Below are 7159 nucleotides of genomic sequence, written 5' to 3'. Positions count from 1 at the left end.
CCACTCTACTACCCAGGCATCATTCAACACCACTGAGACATGGCTTAGTGATAACAAACTAATTCTTAATCCTAAGAAAACTAAGCTCCTACTTTTCCTCCCCAAAAACCTCACCAGTCTTAAAAGTACATTCACCATTTTATCAAGAAACAACACCATCATCACAGTTGAACCTGGTACTAAATTGCTTGTTTTCACAATAGATGATCAGCTTAAGTTTGATCTACATACTACAAACTGCATCAAAAGAACTCACCAGACACTTGGATACATCTTTTGCAACAATAAATACTTAACCAACACAGCCCGAAAAACTCTTTCTCATGCTTTACTACTTCCAAAACTTCTATACAGCTGTCACATGTTCACAAACCTTAACACCACAGTCGTTTCAAAACTTGAAACTACCTACAATAAGGTGGCCAGATTCACAGCAAACCAAACCTACAAGTCTCACCACTGCTTATCACTTAAGCAACTAGACTGGCTTGAATTCCCTCACCTGCTCCAACTATATCAACTACAAATCATCCATGCCATCCTATATTTACGTTCTTTCTGCCCCAGCCTCTCTTCTATCATATCTAAATATTCCCCTGCTAGGACTCTGCACAGCTCAGACCAAGAACTGTTACAAATTTACAAACCCAAAACAAAAATCGGATGTTTTCTCTATAACTCTATACCAGCTACATCCTGGAACCAACTTCCCTTATAAATAGAGTCCCTTGACCATAGCAAGAGTTTCAAATTAGTCACAAGAAAATACCTATCAAAGAAATGGTCTTGCCACTGTAGTCATCCACTCTGAAATTACTATCCTTCCACCAAATACTCCCCCTCACTCCAAATGTATCTCTAACCTTATAGTCCTACCTCTTCCGTCCTTCATTATATTCGCTCATAATACTCTCCCACTACTACCTTTCCTCCCTGTCTATCCTATCTATACTCAATCTGACTGCTCCTAAACAACTTTAACAAATCTGTCTAATAGATCACCTCTACTTTATTTCCTTTATATCTTCATCTAACTTTTATATATATGCTTTCTAAACCCTAAAACAACTAGGTACTATTCATTTAAAATGATATTGTAACAGGTTTCATAATCTTTTGCTGACTGTAAATAATTGTGCACTATTCATTCAAAATGATATTGTAACAAGTTTCATAATCTTTTGCTAACTGCAAATTATTTTTCGTAAAATTCTTTTCTCTGAGGAGCTTTTCTCCCCAGGTCTCTGCTGAAAATGAGCCAAAAGCTCAGTCAGACTAAACCGGTTAACAAATGTAAAATAAATAAAATATATATATATATATATATATATATATATATATATATATATATATATACATATCTATATATATATGTATTTGCCATATACTGATAGATAAGGGTAATCATGTCTGAGGGGGATAGAGAGAAACAAATGCATATACACACCTGTCTGTATGCACAGTGATATATTTACATCTCAGTTCTTTAGGCATATGAGCCATCAGACATGGGTCAAAATTAGCTAAGTGTAGGAGCATGCCCAATGTGACCATCACTACTTACAAGGTGACTCCAGGTCAGACCTACCTGTACTCCAGTCCAGGATTTTGTATCCTTCAGCCAATTGGCTGCTGCACCAGATTCAACAGTCCAGCACCTCCTGATATTATGTCCAAGGGATTCCCCCGGCTGTGTGCTGCACTTAATATCTGAGTCACAGCTAGGGTGTGTACAGATTGTAATCAACTCTACAGGGTTTTGCATCATATGACTGGCACGTTTTACATAGCATTGTAATTTTCTGATACAACAAGAGCAAATCATTATATATTGATGTTAGGAACTCATGACAGACAGTTGATTTACTGACTCCATCCACAATAGTGAACCCATGCTACTGGATGACCTATTATTCTCTGCACTGTCTACATATGTGTGCCCACTAGTTGATCCTTTTCCTTATACGTTGGCCTTTATCCCACTCCTGTTCATGGCTTTGTCCATAGTTCCTGCTCTAAATAGTTGTATGCATGCTGTGACTGGGGTACATGCTGTAACACCTCACACAGGGTTACAGACTTCTCACTTCTGACTGTACATGTTTCGCATGATGTCCAGTATTCAGCCCTGTATGTCTGTTCTGCTCCTCAGACAGTTGAGTAGTTTTGGTAATATACAACTACATGGTGCCCACTGACTTGTTGTAGGTACTGACAAAGTTACATGATGGCCAGTACATCCTGCTGATACTCTGATTTGGTACAACCTGCTGTTATCTTAGCCAATTTCTGGGTTACTCAGTGCATGTGTAATGTCCATAGCTGTGTCCCCTTGTCCTTCCATTCTCTCTGGCATTGTCCAGCTTTCTTGCAGTAACAAATAGTGACATATTTTATAAGTCTGTGAGACTCCTATCATAGGAGTACCTCACATGCAAAATTGTAGGTGCAGCCTGCTTCAAACCATGAACACCATCTACCATGCAAATGTACTTAGCCCACTAAGCCACACCAGCAACCAGAAAGTGAAGTTTAATTCCTGACACTATCAACAGCAGACAGACATAACTTTGGCCCCTGTATATTGAGGATGTAGGACATGTCACCAGGTTGTTTGGGACAGCCCTGAGACTGTGTGGTCTACTGCTATAACCTTGCTAACATACTGTTACTGCAGTTGTATGGGAACATGGCTATGTTGAGGGAAGGCGACTCGAACATTGACAGTCATGAGTCTGTCCTATGGCCCTACTGTTTGGTATTTCCCTCGCATAGTGCAGTGGGTTTCGCAGCCTTGTGGGCTACTGATTATTATGGGGCAGCCAGTATTGGACAGAGAGTACCTCTTGTCCCACATAGCTGTTAGTTCTCTGCAGGTATCCCAGTAGCCCACTGTGTTCCCTTGCATATGTGCAACAGGTCCATACATATGCTACCATAGTCTAATACCCCATACATTTGTTGTAAAGAAGTGTGACTTACCTTGTGACTGCATAAGATGAAATAACAGTGCTTCAGGGCTGCCTCTGTCTGATGCACACAGTACACAACCAATACATGGTAAGGTACAGGTTGTGTGGTGTGGCTGGCATCTATTTTATTATGTATGCGAGTTGAAGTGATGTGTCAGCTCCTAGGACCCTAGGTTGTCAGTGCATGTGCTATGCATTGCCTCTTTACCAAGACCAGGGTGTACTGGGCATGCCTGCATCTGCCTACAGGGACAGGCTCAGGTGGTTCTTCTTCCAAGTCCCCCTATGGCTGTGGCTATGGGGACCATGGCATTGGTCGGGGACTGTGTGTCCCTTTCCTGTGATGGTCCTGCTGCAGCTGTTTTCACAGAATCATACTGTGTAGCATGGCACATACTTTGAACATCTGTGCACATGTGATTGGAGAGTACTGTCGGGCTCCAACAGATATATTGAGGCAGCTGAACTGACTTGAGCAGCCCAAACACATGCTCTATGATGTTCCTAATTTGTGTGTGTTCCTCATTATGGTGTTCTTTGGTAGGTTTGTGTGCATGTCTGATGGGTGTCATTATCCACGGTTTCAGTGCACAGCCACCATCCCCCAGTAGATGGCCGTATGCAAAGTCCTCTCCCGCAAACATCTGGTACAGCTGTGATGCTTGCCAGATATGGCAGTCATGTTAACTGCCAGGGCTCCCAGCACACACACTCATAATAATGATCTGGGCATTGCACACGACCTGGCAGTTGATGAAGAGATACCCCCTGTGGTTGATGTGCACTCTACCCTCCTCACCAGGCAGTGCTTTGATGTGCACATGAGTGCAGTCTATGGCACCCAGTACCTCAGGGTTGTATGCTACACAGTGGAAGATATGTATACTGCTGACCCTCTCCTTAGGGGTGTGGGGAAAATAAATATACTCACTGGCATGTGTTTGCATGGCAGCCAAGAACTGGTGAAGTACCCTGAATGCAGATGCCTGTGAGACCCCTATCATGTCCCTAGTTGGTCTTTGAAAAGTACCTGTAGCTAGTATTCTATGGGCTACACATAGCTTTGTTAAAACTGGGATGGGTTCCCATCTGTTGGTTCTGCATTTGAGTTGAGAGCGGCAAAGCTCAGTCAGTTCTTGTAGTATGCTCCTGTCTACAATCTCCAGCTCGTGTAGCTCCTGGAAAGTTACCCTGGGTCTAAAAACTCTTCTTCTTTTCAGTCTAGGCCTATTGTCAGCACCAGCATCAGCAATGACCTCAGCCTCTAACACATACAGATATAGTCGAGCAGCAGCAGCAGCCACTAGCATTCTGTCAGTTAAAATTCCCAAGTCTGTACTCCAGTGGTGCAGAGTATGGGTGAGAAATCAGAATGTAGGGTGTATCCATACTTTATAGTAGTGTGCTGCAAATTCAGCCTGTGTGATTAGCTGACTATGATGCATTCCACCTGCTAGGTATATCACTGAGGGGTTTTAATGGCCCAGTGTTAGTGGAGCAGGGCTTATCGGTCATTTAGACATGAGTGGCTTTCCCAGGCTATTTCTTTTCTTTTTTTTTTTTTAATGACTTCCCTGCTAAGCACTGTGGCATGGTGCACAAAACTGTGGTGCTGGTGTAAACACTGCTCAACAGTCTGGACACACCCCCATGCACGTGCATGCTCAGCATAGCTTAAGCCAGCTAAGACACATTTCTCGCAGCTAAACAAAGCTTAACAGCACTACACACACCCCCTTGCTGAGCTGCACGGTCCACAAACAGGTGCCGTGCACAAACAGGCACCACTGAGCTCCAATCTGCTTGCACTTATAGTGACACAACCCCCTATTTGTCAGCTACCTGTTCTACTGAAACCAACACAGTAATGGGGATAGACAGGTTTTATCTGTGGCTACAGTGGCCCATTTTTGCTATTCAGTAACCCCAACTCATTTGCATACAGATCCTTCCACATAACCTGGATACTTCACTATTCCAGTGCCTACCTCCTTGGCAACCTCTGAACATCTACCATTGTACATACTGCAAGCAGGACAGTATAATCCATTATTCTCACATATGTCTCATTTTCAGTTTTGAAACATTTCAATATTTTTTTGTATAATGGCATGTTTGCACTTTGCTGCGCACCACACAAATATAATATGGGTATTAAAATATTAATTTATATTATTTTGCATTAGTTTTTGGACTCACATGGCATAGTTATGCACATATCTGTGCCTACCATGACATTTCTGACCTTCTAATTTGGCTTTTACAGTCTATGTTCAGTTTTTACATTTCTGTATATGGTTATTTTCTGTGTACACTTCTGACACCAACACTGGTTCTGCACAGATGCCTAGCTGCTTTCTGGATCACAAAACACCCTCATTTGCATGGATTTTACCTGCTTATGAGGTGATTTGCATGTCATGGAAACTTACATGTCCGCATGCTCATGCACACCCCTGTACTCTGTTTACCGGATCGCAGGGCTGCCGGTTTTCATGCTAGATCCCTGTCACTGTGCCTACACAGAAAATCCATCCGTGTAGGCTCTGTTGAATTCCCCCCATAGTCTATTCTAAAAGTGAAGTTATTTGTTCACTTCAGATAACAGATCCAGAATCCTTTAAATTACAGATAATTTATGTTGTGGCTTTCAGCCAGGAAAGGTTATTAATTTCTGCATAAATATACAGTTTTCATTTTTTAAAGAAATTACTTAAAATGTTATTGCAAATTATTATTACCTTTTAATTAGAGGTCAAAGTGTAGCTGCTTCTTTGTCTCTGAAGCTGGGAACAGAATCTTAAGATTTTAGAAGTAGCTACATAGTTCATTGAAAGTATCATATGGATATTTCAAATCATTTATGGGATGATTTTTTTTTTTAATATAAGGATCCAAAACATATCTAAATCAGTAAAAGGAATAGATCATTTTTCAATATCTTAGTATTAAAGAGGGTAAAGTGTGACATTTTTTGACAAACTTGATGGCATTAAACACTGAACAATTTTGTGAAATTCCTGGATTTGTTCGACATGAATGTGTTTATTTGCTTATTTATTTTCAATCTATGTGTTGAATAGCATAACCTCAAAACTGCAAACACATGATACTGTGAGGAAAAGATAACATTTCTGTACCTATGGCCTACTATGAGCTTTTTTGAATGCCTTAACTCTCATTTTACTTTTTCCAGTAGAATATCTGGTAAAATATGGTATTATATGATTTGATAACCTATACATGTTCCTTTTAAGACATTTTCTTTCCTTCTTTTTTTTTTAATTTAGTACATGTATTACGTAAAGAAAGTACAATATTTTCATTTCTGTTTAAAACATACTAAAATGTAAAAACACAAAAGTGAAACATAATCCTTTCACTCACTCATGCACATGCATTGTTATTTTTCATGATTCATACAGCATGAAATAATCAAATTAATGTTATTAAAACATATATATATATATATATATATATATATATATATATATATATATATATATATATATATTTAAATGACAGCCCCTCACAGTTATTTTACTAGTTAAAGTAATTTATGTTCAAGTCTAACTGCCTTTAACTACTTGGGTAGAAGGTGCTAATTCTGCTTATTGTATTACAGATACTGAAGAATTTAGTGAGTGCCAATCTGAATGGGAAGAATAAAACATGAGAAAACCATGACAGTTCTTATACATTTTAAAATAAATCTGTTATGAAATCAACAATCTTGAAAGACGACAGGACCTGCTATATATGAGTCCCTGAGGCAAAATAATCTTTATTCAGGGTTAAGGCCCCTAATGAGCTCCCTGGACATTATTTAATGAGATGTGTTGCTGACTAACCTGCCACTCATCCTAATAAATATATACAACAAAGGCAGACACTGGCATTAAAGGTATGAAATTTACTAGAAAAATATTTCTCTGTGCTTTATTTCAAGTAATCCTTGTGAATGGCATCATGCAATTCCACATTTGATATTAAACATATGCATTTTTCTTATTCTGTCAAGGCAGTTTTAATTTGGAAATATAGGCAATGAAAAATGTGTGACCTATTTACAAGTATTTAAATATTTTAATGGGAATTATAACTTTTTCTCTAGCATCACACTGCTTAGTCAGCAGTGTACAACTGCTAACTTCAATAATACTACAACATCCTGATTTATTTGTAAA

At 39.4% G+C, this 7159-nt stretch overlaps 1 long non-coding RNA gene across 1 annotated transcript in view; it reads left to right on the top strand.

Moving 5' to 3' along the window:
* The window catches only part of LOC122808070, a 101685-nt gene extending 94822 nt beyond the window's left edge, over positions 1-6863 (top strand). Inside the window, exon 3 of the long non-coding RNA XR_006365779.1 lies at positions 6598-6863. This is a non-coding gene — a long non-coding RNA (uncharacterized LOC122808070). The remainder of the gene's footprint in view (positions 1-6597) is intronic.
* The last annotated feature ends 296 nt before the right edge of the window (positions 6864-7159 follow it).

The sequence above is a fragment of the Protopterus annectens genome, chromosome 8.part0, assembly GCF_019279795.1.
Source record: "Protopterus annectens isolate FY-2018-M chromosome 8.part0, PAN1.0, whole genome shotgun sequence".
NCBI lineage: Eukaryota > Metazoa > Chordata > Ceratodontiformes > Protopteridae > Protopterus > Protopterus annectens.
This window is presented reverse-complemented; position numbering and strand designations above follow the sequence as displayed.